Source organism: Indicator indicator, chromosome 35 (assembly GCF_027791375.1).
Source record: "Indicator indicator isolate 239-I01 chromosome 35, UM_Iind_1.1, whole genome shotgun sequence".
In the NCBI taxonomy this organism is placed as follows: Eukaryota; Metazoa; Chordata; class Aves; order Piciformes; family Indicatoridae; genus Indicator; species Indicator indicator.
In genome coordinates, this window is record NC_072044.1 from 3,616,420 (window position 1) to 3,630,383 (window position 13,964).

Consider the following 13,964-nt stretch of genomic DNA (forward strand, 5'->3'; position numbering starts at 1 on the left):
AGATTACAAACAATTTCTTTCCTTCAAGAGTAGTCAGAGATTGGAACAGGCTGCCCAGGGAGGTGGTGGAGTCTCCATCCCTGGAGGTGCTCCAGAAACCTGTGGCCATGGCACTTGGGGCTGTGGTTTAGTGGCCATGGTGGGGCTGGGTTGACGGTTGGACTCAATGATCCTGGAGGTGTTTTCCAACTGAAACAATTCTATGGTTATATGAAATATCTCCTGGGGAAGTGGAGGAGGCTCATGGACTGGATTAGCCACCCTGTGCCTGCTGAACTTCCCCTCTCCCTCTTATCTTGCCTGGTCCTTGAGCCTGGGGCTCTTGCTTTATAGACTGAAACAAGAAGGTTTTGAAACCAGCACAGATCTGTGGCTTTGGGGGCAGCACCAGCAACCACCACAGCAGAAGCAGAGCTGCTCTCTGCAGAGGAAACCTGGAGAACTGAAAAGCTGAGTGCAAAGAAAAGGCTTTATTAGGTCTGAGACCTACAAGATCATTGGCAGCTTGGGCATGAGAGAACACAAGGATGGGAACTGAGTTACTTCACCTTCTTGAAGGTGCTCCTTTAGCTTCAGCAAAGGCATCTGGTGTCTGTGGGCCCCCTCTGTGCCTTGTAATAGTCCACGGCCATCCTGCAGCATCTTTGGGACCTCTGTGAGGTGAGGACCTCCCACGTGAGCCAAGTGCCAGCACATCCTGGGGGTGCTGGAGGTGGCAGCTCTAGGAGGAGCATTGTGCTTGTGTGGGTTGTGACTGGGGAGGGAAGAAGGTGCTCTGCACCCAAGTGACAGCAGATTGCCTGCCATAAACTTGTCAGTTGATGACTAGCACCATCTAGGCCTGGAAGGCAAACTAGCACTCGTGCCCACTTCTTGGTACAGCTTCTGTAGGGTCAGGGGGTGGTTGGCAGCCCCAGAACCAGACTGTCCCACTGCCCATCCCTGCTGCTGCATGAATTGTGCTGCTGCTGGTGCCCAGCACCCCAGCCTTGCCACAGGGCACTTGGAATGACAAACCCTTCCAACCCCTACCATCCTGTGATCCTGTGAGTGGGGGGCTTGCCCTCCCCCTCTTTCACCACCAAGGATGGCTTAGGAGCTGTGCTGTAAGGCACCAATATTGGTACTTGAAGCCATAGTGATCCAAGAGGGTGTTGAACATTAAGGATTCCTGAAAGCATCTCAAGGGGGAAAGAGAGAGAGAGAGAGAGCAATGCCTGGATTTTTATTGGGGGAAATTTCCCAACCAGGCAGCTTTCCTTGATCTAGAGACAAAACTTCCCCTGGAGAGCACAGCCTCTTGCAAATGAGGCACAAAACCTCTCAGAGCTGTTCTGCTTATTTCATTACTTTTAGATTCCCAGACCCCTTGCAAAGGTCAGCCCTGGAGTCAGGAGCTCTGTGCTCAGGAGCAGGACCTCGTTAGGGTCTCATTAGCTGTTGCATCATTTTCTGGCTCTCTTCCTTGCTTCCCTGCTCCCTCCTGTCACTCTCTCAAGCCAACCACCACGTGATGGCCGAGTCAGAACCTTGCAGTAAAATTTCTCTCTTCTTTCTGCCTGTCTTTCTGCCTGTCTTTCTGCCTGTCTTTCTGCCTGTCTTAACTCAGTGCTTTCAGAAATCTCTGTCCTGTGTTTTCCTAGAACTGCCTTTATCCTTGCCTCAGAACCTGCAAAACCTATTTCTAGGTGCCAGCATCTGATCAACCTTCACCTTAAATTCCAACTGAAATGTGTTTGTGTGACTTTTTTTTTTCTCTCTTTTTTTTTTTTTCTTTCCCCCTGCTGCCTCTTTAAAATGCCTTTGTGTGTGAGCTGCTGGTTTAAAAGGTCTTTACACATCAGCTTTTCCCAAACCCTGCCTTGCTGCTTGCTTGGTTTTTGTTTCCACCCCTTTGCCTGTCCTATATTTTTCCCCCTTGTGATGTCGGCTAGGATAGGAACAAGCCCACGTTGGGTTGCAAGCCCACAGCAGGCAAAGAGGAACAAAGTGAGAGTTCCACGAAGTAGGAAATTCATTATCCCCCTAAAAAAAGGCACTTTGTTCCTCAGGGGAGTTACTCCAGCTGTAGCTGAAGTCCTTTGGATGGAGTGGAGGAGACTTTTGTGTGCTGTCCCTCTCCCCCAGCAACCTGTGCTGCCTTCGGGGTTCAGCTTGGGCATTGTGTCCTAACTGAGTGCTAAGGAAATGTTGGGATTTTGGGGGGTGCTGTTGGATTTGGCTGATGGCAAGTGGAAACAAAGCCAGGGAAGGACCTGGAGTGGTGCTTGGAGATGTTTGCCTTGCAGAACATGTTTGGACCCCACCTGTTTCATGTTGAAACATCAGGTTTGTGTCTTGTGAAATGCTCCTTTTTGAAGCTGTATCCATATGTAAGTCACAGAGAATGGCTTGAGTTGGATCATCTGGATCCAAACCCCCCCTGCCACGGACAAGGACACCTCCCACTAGGTCCTCATGCAGTTTTAAATGAGCACCTGAAGCTAGAGATGCTGCATGAAGGAAACAAGCTGCTGAGAGCAGAGCTATGGCTCACCAGATGGAGAATGGAGATGGCAGCATCTTAAAGCTGCAGTTGCTCCAATTCACACCCACTGGGCAGGCAGGAAAGAGCCATCCCAGTGCATCACTCACCACAGGAGCAGAGAGCTCTCTCCTCAGCATCATCACCCCTCAAGATGAAAGACCACTACAGGTCAGGACCTGTTGGAACAGGGCTGCTTTGCAAGTGAGTGGTGCTGGGTGCCAGATGAGGAGAAACTCAAAGGAAATGTGTGGGGTGCCCCAGTGCTGGAGGTTGGTCATCACCACAAAGGCTACAGCAGCTCTTGGAGAAACCAGCTGCTTCCAGGAGTGTTCCCTGAGCTGTGCAAAGCCAGGTGCTGGGCCCTTCCCAAACAAAGGGCTTTAGCTGTGCTTGAGGTGCACACATGGAGATGCTGGCACACCTCCCAGGTGTGCCTCTGCAGGAAGAATCTGAGGGAGCAGGGGGTTTTTCTTTATAATCCCCTGTGAGTTTTGATTTGGTGTGGAAGAAGGGAGTCCAGGCTCTAAATGGAGCAAGAGGCTGGGAGGGAGCAGAGCAGAAGATGTGAGGGATGGGCACAGGGAAATGCCTGAGCAAAAGCTTGTGGTGTGTTTGCAAGTCTGGCTGTGGAGAGTTGCTGCATCTGAGTCATCTGCAGCACAGCTCAGGTGGAGGTGAGGAGGCTCAATGCCATGGGAAAAGAGCCTGTTGAGCTTCAGAACTTTGCTCTGCTCCTGGCTTGAGCATTCCCCATGGGAAAGTGGACCTGATAAAGTGCTCTGTGGAAATAATGACTGCTGCTTTCCATGGGGAGATAGAAAACAGCACCTGCTTGCATTTCAGAGGGGCTTTAATTCTTTTGAAAGCTGAGGAAACCAACTCTGGACTTTCAGGGAGAATTTTCTTGTGTTTTTTTTTTTTCCCCCCTTATCTTTGCTTTTCTTCTACTCCCTCACACTTTTTTCTTTTTTTTTTTTTTAAGTGGAGGTAGCAGGAACAGAAAACATTCTCTTAATTTCCTTCTAAAATGTGGTAGTTAACTTCTGTGAATAAATAAATAATGGTCAGCATGGTTGAAAGCTTCCTTCCCCTGTCAGAAAACGTGCTCTGAGGGGAAACCCCTGATCTTCCTCCCTGGAGTCATAAGACATTTTGCTCTTTATCTCTTCTCTGATCCCCTGAGACTGTGCAGCAAGTGCTGATCAAGGATTATTCAAAGGCATTGTGAAATGCAACATTGGGTTCCTGAGTTTACAAAAACCTCCTTTCACTTCTCTTGGCGTTGTCATCTAGCTCCAGCTGAAGATGACCTGGGTAAGGATAGAGAAGCAGCATTGATGGCAGCCAGAGCTGCCCAGGATGCACTGGGATCTGAGCCACAACTGTTTTGGGGCTGATGGTGCTTCCCAAACACAACTGTAGCTGTGGTGCTGTGCCTTGTACCCAGGCAGTGAGCAGGATTCGAGCCTGTGAGAAGGCAGCTGGGTGAAATGTGCAGAGCAGACTTTGGACTAAGACAGCTTCACCTTTTACCAGCGCGTGTCTAGGAACCCCAAAGCTGCCTGCTTTGGCATGTGCAGTGTTTGACAGTGAAGTGCTGCTTCAGTTTGTTCTCTTCTCTGCCAATGGGTGGGAATCTGGTGGTGAGGCAGGGAGGGCTGTTTGCTCATGGCAGAGAAGTGGGGGAGAGCTGCCTTCTCAGCGTGCCACCTTCTGCTCCCCAAGCCTGAGCCAATGGAAAATAACTCTGCTCTCAAGCTGGTATGAAGAGTGGGGTTTTAATAGGTATCTATCTCAGGACTGAGGCCAAGGCAGTGAGGAGAGACCTCATTGCTCTCTACAACTACCTGAAAGGAGGCTGGAGCCAGGTGGGGGGAGGTGTCTTCTCCCTGGTAAGAAGTGATAGGGCAAGTGGAAATGGCCTCAAGCTGCACCAGGGGAGGTTTAGGTTGGACATTAAGAACAATTTCTTGCCTGCAAGAGTGGTCAGGAATTGGAACAGGCTGCCAGGGAGGTGGTGGAGTCACTATCCCTGGAGGTGTTTTAGAAACCTGTGGCCATGGCATGTGGGGACAGGGTTTAGTTGGCATAGTGGTGCTGGGTTAATGGTTAGACCTGATGATCTTAGGGGGCTTTTCCAACTGAAATGATTCTATGATCTTAGTACTAAACAAGCTGACTGCAGGGACTCAAGCGTGGGCATGGGCTGCTTTAAGGAGCTTTGGTGTGATTAAAGCTCCTGTAGCCAGCCTGGGATTGCCTCTCCCTCCCGCTCAGGCTGGTGAGCGTGAAGGCATCGTGCCTTTGCTACCAGCACGCTGGGATCAGGTGAGCCATGGCAAAGATCCAGGAGCAGTCGATATCCACAAAGCGTTGGCTGAACCCTGTGGCATTCTGCAGGGTATTCATCCAGGTGGATTTCGGGAAACGAGTGGCCCAGTGCCACCACGATCCCCAGGGAGAGCAGAAGTGCCTGGCAGTGCCTTTCTCCTGGGAAGAAATAATTTTTTTTTTTTTTTTAATGTGCCAGTTTCCTGGTCCAGGGCAAAGCAGTGAGCTCTGCTGAGCACATCAGCACCAGCGAGCACTGACATTGTTGGGATGTCTCTTAGTGAGCTCCAGCCCTTTGCCAAATAACTCCCAGGTTTTGCAGGGTTTATCTCTTTATTTATTTTTTACATCTTTAAATGTTTCTCGAACGTTTTAACGTTCCGCAACTCGCTCCGGCCTGAACCCCTTCTCCTTACGTGGCCCATGCCCTGCTGTTGCCTGGGGTCCCCATGCTGTGCAACCCCACTCCCACCGTGGACAGCAGGTCGAGGGTTCCGTGTCACTCGTGACACGCCACACAAGCGCCTACCGGGAGCTACCCACGCCTGGGGATCCCGTTAGGCCGGGACCGCCGAATCGCGGGGCTGGGCCGTGGGCACATGGCTGCGGGCGGGCGCTAGGCCCTACGCACTACACTTCCCAGAGGGGTTTGCGAGTGGTGGGCAGGCAGCACCGCCCCATTGGCCAGCGGCGCCCGTGATCTGCGCGGGGATTGGTGGTTGTGGGCGAGCGCCCCGCGCTCTTGCGGGGCCGTGGGCGGAAGTGTGGGTACGGCGGCCGCGGAGGCTCCGCCGTGTAGGGGCTGGCGCGCTGCGTCCCGCCATGTAACGCACCGCTGCCGCCGTTCTGCCCCCCCTCCCCCCCGCCGCCTCCGCGCCGCTGCCCTTCGCTGCTCGCCTGGCTCCCCCCGCCCGGGATGGGGGCCTGGCGCCCGGCCCGCCGGGGGGGCGCCCGGCCATGAAGGGCGGCGGGGGAGCCGCTCTCAGCACCTGCCCGCCGCGACGGGACCGCGACGCCCGAGTACCGGCGGGGCTCCTCCTCGGTGAGTGGGGGCGGCACTCCTCGGGACCGCGGCGGCCCGGGCACGGCGGGGGTGCCTTCCGGGTCGGGAGCGAACGGGCTCCGTCCTGCGCGGGGGAGGAACCGGAGGGGACCCTGCGGGGGCTGTGTGGAGGCCCGGGGAGGGGGAAACGGGACTCGGGCCGGGGCCAGCGGTCTCGGAGGGGACCGGTGGCATCTCCGGGAAGTCGCCGCCTCGGGAGCTTCTTTTGGCTGTGGTGCCGCGGGACCTCTCCGTGCCTGGCTGGGGGTGTGTTTGCGGGCGGGGGTCGGTCCGAGTGCGGGGCTGCGCTCGTGTCAGGGAGCCGGGAAAGGAAAGCGACGGCGGTGGCTTTGGAAAGGCTGATAACGCGCCCCGGGTCCGTCATCCGCGGGGTGCCCCACGTTGTTGCTCCCTACTGGAGCCGCTCTTTGCGTAGGGATGGAGGAGAGAAGGGAGAAGCCTTCCCCAGGGCCCCTCGATCAGTTTTGGGTTGCTCAGGCAGAGCTGCGCCGGGCAGGAGGCTTTGGCTGGAAGGGTTCCCTTCGAGCTGGTACCGCTGGGTGCTGGCTGAGCCTCCTCTCTGTGCCGCTGGGAGATGAGAGGCTGGCATCGAGTGGTTGGGTTTTTGTTGGTGGGTTTGTTGGTGGTGTTTTGTTTTTTTTTTTTTTCCTTCCTCACTCTGCTACTGTGTGTTTTTTTTTTTTTCTTTTTTAATCCATGTGTACTGCTCTCTGTGAAATGGGTGGATTCCTCCCCACATCAATAAGGCCATGGAGAAAGTATGCAAATGCTCCTTCTTTATTATTTTGTATGCACGTACAGATACCCACACATACAGGTACACATACGTGTACCTGGGCCTTAATTCCCCAATCCTTACCTTTATTTTCACAGCCAAACTTCTCACAATCCCTATTGTGTAGCTGCCTGGGGCGGGAGGGGAGTGGAATGCAAAGTTTTGGCTTCGTGGTGGTGGTTTTTTTGGTTGGTTTTTTTTTGGTTGGGTTTTTTTTTTTTTTCAGTAGCAGCTCCTGAGAAATCCAGGAATGGTTTTGTAGGCGGGTGCTCAGCTCAGTGGGGGCAGAATCTAGTCATTAGCATTTCTTTATCTTCATCATATTCAGAACAAACACGAGCCCTGCACCAGGCACGGCCTCCCTGACAAAGCTGCATGTTCCTGATTTTTATTTGATTTTATTTTGATTTTTTTTGGCAGCCTGTTTATTTTTAGGGTCTCAGCGCCTGTTTGTAGAGAATAGTTGTTCCATTGTCATAGCAACCAGGCAGAGTGTATTCTAAACATCATTAAAGGAAACCTTCCCCCCCACCCCCTTCTTAAATTTAAGAGACTTCCTTTTCATCGAGTTGGGATCAGCAGAAAACATTTTAACCTCTTGGGTCAGGGTATTGCTCCGTGGTGTGATGCCAGGGACCTGACCCCTCGCTCTTCAGCAGCTCTTCAAGGCTGCTTTTACTTTCAGCAGGCACATTGTGCCTCTCCAAGCTCATTTAATCTGCTGTTGGTAAACATTCCCCTCAGCCCATTGTTGGTGGCAGATAAGGAGGAAGCAAATGTAATCTGCTTAGAGGGGATCTTCTGTGGAAATAAGTATTTTTATGGCTTACTCAGAAACAATCACATCAGTGTCAGCAACCAAGCTAGTAACTGATCAAAGACTTCTCATTTTTCAAGTCTGCCATTCTCTCTCTTAGTCCTAAAGCTTCCCACTTTCTTTTTGGTCTCTTATAAAAGGAGAACTAGAGAAGGGACACTTTCATCACTCTGGACAAGAGGGAATGGATTGAAGCTTGGGGAGGGCAGATTGAGACCGGAGATTAGGAAGAAATTCTTGACAGTGAGGGTAGGGAGACACTGGAACAGGTTGCCCAGGGAGGTTGTGGATGTTACCTCCCTGGAGGTGTTCAAGACCAGGCTGGATGAGGCTTTGAGCAATCTGGGATGGTGGGAGGTATCCCTGACTATGGCAGGGGTTTGCAACTGGATAATCTTTCAGGTCCCTTCCAACCCAAACCATTCTATGGATCCACGAATCAAAGCACAGAAAAGCAGGGAAACGAGGTCTGCAGTCCCTAAAAGCAGCTCCTCTGGGATGTCAGTCATCCTTAGCCAGGGATGGAGGATCAGAGTGACTGTAGCAGCTGGAGGAAGTACGTGGACTGTGCTTTGAAGTCGCCTTATTGGCTGTGTTCAAACAGATTTAAGGCTTTTTTTCTTCCAGTGTCAGGGTGTGCTTGTCAAAACCATCTCAGATAACAAAGCAAGCACCCCTGTCTCTCTGTCAGGGTTTTTGTCTCCTCTGCTTCCAGCAGCTGGAGTCTTCAGCCATAAGTATGATGGAATCCTGATTCCACTCTTCTTCCTGGCTTGTTTGCTTGTACAGAAAGGGTGGAAAGAGTAGAAAATACTCAAAAAAAAAAAAAAGAAGGAAATAGGAGTAAATTGTTTTGGCTTTTGATTCTAACCCCCTCAAACGTTTGCCAACACCTTGATTTCATGTCAAGTAGCTGGAGTTTTGAGCCCAAGAACCCCCAGATTTATTGCAACACTTGTTTTAAGTAAATAAAAAAGAGGCAAGCTTGGAGTGGGGATTAGGCAATGAAAACTCTGGAGCTGCTCTTATCGTGAGGACATCCTCTGGCATTTCCTTCCAAGGAGCTTCCTGCCTCGATAACCACAGCTTCTCCTTCAGAACAAGTTGGTTTTCCTGACCACTTTGGAAACAAAGATGCAGGGAATGCCAGAGCCAAGGCAAACATGATTTAAAGGAACGATCCTGGCTGCATAAGCTAGTTTTGGGTTATCTTACCCCTGACAACACGGAAGAGGGCTCTGGGATGACTAGGTAGCTTAATATTTAAGAAAAGTCTAAATTTTGATTATTTACGTGGAAAAGACGCCACTTGGAATACTCTAAATGAGTCGTGTCAACAGAATACAGCGAAGGATGATACGACCTGCATCGCAGTCTTTTTAATTCCTGGAATATAACTTTAGTTTCCTCTGGGTCACCGTCAAGCTACAACAAGTTATAGTGATAAGTAGTTTCATCGTGTGCAAAGGCTCGAGATGATCCGCGAACACCGCCCTCAAACTAGCTATTCTTAACTCACACAAAGCTGTGCCATGTGGACTCGAAGAAAGAATTATGGATAACCACTCTATAGCGAAGGGTTTGAAATCTTATTAAGGACATCCACCTATTTGCACGCATACACGCTCAAAATGAATCAATCTCGTCTGAAATAAGACAATATCGAGGACGGGTTGAATAGGCGCAGACTCATTGAATTCTGAAACATGGACGTATATGAATGTTCTTGCCATGGATACGTGGTCGAGTACAACACAATATTTACACAATCTAGCGTCAGCCAGCCCCACCTTTAACACGCTTTTGAGCAACAAATCATCTCGGTAGGAGAGAGTGGTTGTTGCATTAATATCTTTTTTTTATAAATATAATTGCTGAACCCACAGACGCGAAGATACATAAGAAACCAAGACACCACCCATTAGACGGGACGTTCTTGCTATTCCTCACAAAGACCCATAAAAAAAGTTCCATAAGGACAGTCTAATCGTTTGAAAGTCGTAAGAATAGGTTTCATGAAGGGAGGTAATCCAAATACGCCCTATACACTTGTTATCAATTGCGAGATAATTATTTCCTCACCACACGAACTACGTAATAAAATGCAACAAGAAATGGGAATGTTAAAATTCATAAAAGAAGGAATTAAGACACAAATATTTCGGAGTAAGAATAGAAAACAATAGAATGAAGAAGATGAGAAGTAATTTGTAGAAGGAAAAGAATAAACTTAAAAGCGATGAAGAGTTAGTGTATATCACATTATAATAAGTATTTTGAAATTTTGAATAATATATAAGAGATATTTTAAGTTTAGAGGTGAAAGTAGAATAAAGATAAAAGATTAGTTAGTAAGTAATATAGATAAACTGTAGAATAGTGTGGAAGTTAAAAAAATAAAGATTAAACATATAAAAGTAAATTTAAGAGAGAAAGCAGAGGTTTGTTTTTGTAGTTTGTAGTGTGGTTGGTGTTGGGGTGTGTGGTGTATTGGGTTTTGGTATTGTTAGTGGGTGTGTTGTTTGGGTTGTTGTTTTTTGTTGTTTGTTTATTTTTTTTGTTTTGTTTTGTTTTTGTTTTTGTTTTGTTTGTGTTTTTGTTTGTTTGTTGTGTTTTTTTTTGTTTTGTTGTTGGTGTTGTTTGTTTTGGTTGTTTGTTGTGTGTTTTGTTTGGGTGGTGTTTTGTTGTTTTGTGGTGTTTTGTTGTTGTGTTGGTTTGTGGTGTGTGTTTTGTTTGTGTTGGTTTGTGTTTGTGGTTGTTTTTGTGTTTTGGTTGTGTTGTGGTGTGTTTGGTGTTGTTTGGTGTTTGTGTTTTGTTTGTGTGGGTTTTGGTTGTTGTGTTGTTTGGGTGGTGTTTGTTGGTGTGGTGTTGTTTTTGTTGGTGTTGTGTTGTTGGTTTGTGGTGTTTGTTTTTGGTGGTGGTGTTGTGTTGGGTTGGGTGTGGTGGGTGTGGGTGTTGGTTGTTGTGGGTGTTTGTGGTGTTTGTGGTGGGTGTGGGTTGGGGGTGGTGGTGTTTGTGTTTGGTGTTTGGTGTGTTTGTGGTTGGGTGGTTGGTGGGTTGTGGGGTTGTTGGTGGTGGGTGTTTGTGGGTTTGTTGTTGGGTGGTTGGTTGTGGGTGTGGGTGGTTGTGGTGGTGGTGGGTGTTGGTGTGTTGTTGGTTGGGTGTGTTGTTGTGGGTTGTTTGTGTTTTGGTGTTTGTGGTGGTGTGTGGTTTTGGTGTTTGGTTGTTTGGTGGTGTTGGGTGGTTGTGGTGTTGTGGTTGTGTTGTGTGGGGTGGTTGTGGTTGTGTTGGTGTTGTGTTTGTGGGTTGTGGGGTGTTGGTGTGTGGTGTTGGGTGTTTTTGGTGTGTGTGGTGTTTTGGTTGTTGGGTTGGTGGGTTGTGTTTTGTTGTGGGTGTTGGTGTGTGTTTTGGGGGGTGGGTGGGTTGTGGGGTGGTTGGGTGTTGTTGGTGGTTTGTGGTGGGTGTGGGGTTGTGTTGGGTTTGGTTGTGGGGTGTGTTGTGGGTGTTGTGGGGTGTGTTTGTGTGTTTTTGGTGTTGTGTTTGGTTTTGTTGTGGTTGTTTTGTTTGTGGTTTTGTGGTGTTGGTGTGTTTGTTTGTTTTGTTGTGTTTTTGTGTTGGTTGTTGTTTTGGTGTTTGTTGTTGTGTTTGTTGTTTGTTTTGGTGGTTTGTTTTTTGTTTGTTTGTTTTTGTGGTTTGTTGTGGTTGTTGTTTTTGTGGGTTGTTTTTGGTTTTTGTGGTGTTGTTGTGTGGTTTGTGTTTTTGTTGTGTGTTTTTGTTGTTGTTTTGGGTGGTTTTGATTTTTTTATAAAATTATAAAAAAAAAGAGTAGTGGTAACAATTATTTAGCTTTAGTAACATTATTCTATAAACACTAAATCAAAAAAAGAAGTATAAAAAGAGTAATAAGAGTCTATAACCTCTCAAAACCATTCATATACAATAAAAACATAATATACTAAATAAATAAAATCAGAAATAGCAATAAATAAAGAAATATAGAAGTCAGCGAGAATAAAAATTTTGAAGTTTCTGTTGATTATTTGTGATTTAATTTAATGATATAAATGTTTTAAAGTTTTATTTTTTTTGTTAAAATTATAATGTTGTTTTTTTTTTTTTTTTTTTTTGAGCGTTTGTTGATTTAATTATATATTTTTAAATTAAATATTAATTATTGCTTTAATATTATTAATTTTATTTACCATGAACTCCAACAACCCCAACCCCAACCTCCCCACCTCCACCCTCCCCCCCCTCTTATCACATCTCCCATCACCTCCCTCTCCACCCTTTATTTTTTCCCCCTCATTTTCAGGTAATCTACACCTATGCTTCCCAGTTCACTTCCCCTTACCCTTGTCCCTCCCAGGCACCCCTGCTGATAACCACATCCCCTGCTGTACCCAGACCTATAGTTGACTTGATCAGTCTTCTAGGTAGCAGCAGCCCCGCGCCCAGCAGTTATATAGTCACCACCGCCTCATCCACCCCCCCCCATCATTCCACAGTGCTCCTTGGCCAACAGCAGTTGTGAGCCCTGCAAAATCAGGGGGGTTGGGACTGGAAGACCAAGGTCCCTTCCAACCCTCCACCATGCTGGATTCTGTGAAATGCCAGAAACAATCACTAGTGACTTGATCAATCCAACACATCCAATCCAGGCTGGGGGAAGGAGCCTTCCAGCTGGGAAGCTCCAGCATTTGGGATTTAGGCAGCATGAACTCATTTCTTTTGGTAAATGCTCCTCACACTGGGAAAGGGAGTTGTGTAAAAGATGTCTTCTGTCTTTCATTATTTTGGTCACTCCTTGTGTGTCCCTGGAATGTTGGTCTCTCAGAATGTTGGTCTGTCAGCTTTGGGCATCTCCAACTCAATCCAACACCAGCAGCTTGAGGCCTGACCCAGCTGCTTGCTTCTTTTTGAGCTGGTGGAGGCAAGTTCTCCACACCCATGGGACCTTGTCAGAGCAACAGCTGTGTTGGAATCACAGAACCATTAAGGTTGGCAAAGACCTCTAAGATCATCAAGTCCAACCTTCTACCCAACACCTCCATGACCACTAGGACCACATCCCAAAGGTCACAGAAATTGCTGAGCTTTGAGATCACAGGAAGGTGAAGCAACCCAACCAAAGGATAACATTGAAATGCTGGGATGAAATCTGCATGGAAAATTTAGGAGGAGGTTAGGGGGAAAAAACAAAAAAGCCTTTGCCACTCCAAAATTCTGCTGCTAATCTAATTTTGCTGTGATTGCCTCCCATTGCATCAGTCAGTGCTGTTTGGTGCAGAGCTGCTTCTGAGCTTTGGAAAGTGCTGTAGATAAATGCAGCGTGGGAATAATCACTCAACTTGATTTATTTATTTTATTCCCCCCACCCCTCCCCTTCCCCCTGTTCTCTCTCTGTTAACACATCAGTGGTATTGACAGCTCTGCAGAATGGGGGAGCTGAGCCCTTCTGTCTACACAGCACCCCGTGCATGTGCATCATCCTGACAGGATAATGAGCTCTGCAGTGTGCCTGGCTTCTGCCTTCTCGTTAGGTAGATCCACCAGCAGCCTGGCTGCAGCAGCAGTGGTGTGGCCAGCAGGAGTAGGGAAGTGATTATGCCCTTCTGAGGTCCAGTTTTGGACCCCTGTCTCCAAGAAGGACATCGAGGGGGCTGGAGTGTGGCCAGAGAAGGGCAACAGAGCTGGGGAAGGGTCTGGAGAACAGGGCTGGGGAGGAGCAGCTGAGGGAGCTGGGGGTGTTCAGGCTGGAGAAAAGGAGACTGAGGGGGGATCTCATTGCTCTCTACAACTCCCTGAAGGGAGGCTGGAGCCAGGTGGGATTTGGTCTCTTCTCTCTACTGTTAGGTGATAGAATGAGAGGAAATGACCTCAAGTTGCACCATGGAAGGTTTAGGTTGGACATTGGGAAAAATTTGTTTACTTGAAGAGTGGTCAGGGATTGGAACAGGCTGCCCAGGGAAGTGGTGGAGTCCCCATCCCTGGAGGTGCTCAAAATTGTGTGGCCATAGCACCTGGGGCCATGGTTTAGTGGGCATGGTGGTCTTGGGTTGCTGGTTGGACTCCCATGATCTTAGAGCTCTTTCCCAACCCAAACAATTCTGTGCTTCTATGAAGTGTAAATATAAATGCAGGTCAGAGGGGAACTGCTGGGTGAGTTTTCATGTGGTTCCCATTGGGTCGTTGGTGCAGAGTGGGAAGTGTCTCCAAGCACCTCCTTCAAGCAGCTGATAGTTTCTTAGAGTACCAAGCAATTAATGTGGGCAAGCAGGGAGCTGCATGCATCCAGTAATTACCAAGGAAAGCACCTTAGGCCAGCATAACAAGGTGGTGGTGTGGGTGTCCTGCACTTTGAGATGGTTGCTTTTAATTGCAGCAATTTAGCTGCTTGGATGGAGGTAAGGAGTGAGCTGTGAGGCTGCCATTGGGCAAGGGAGCCTTC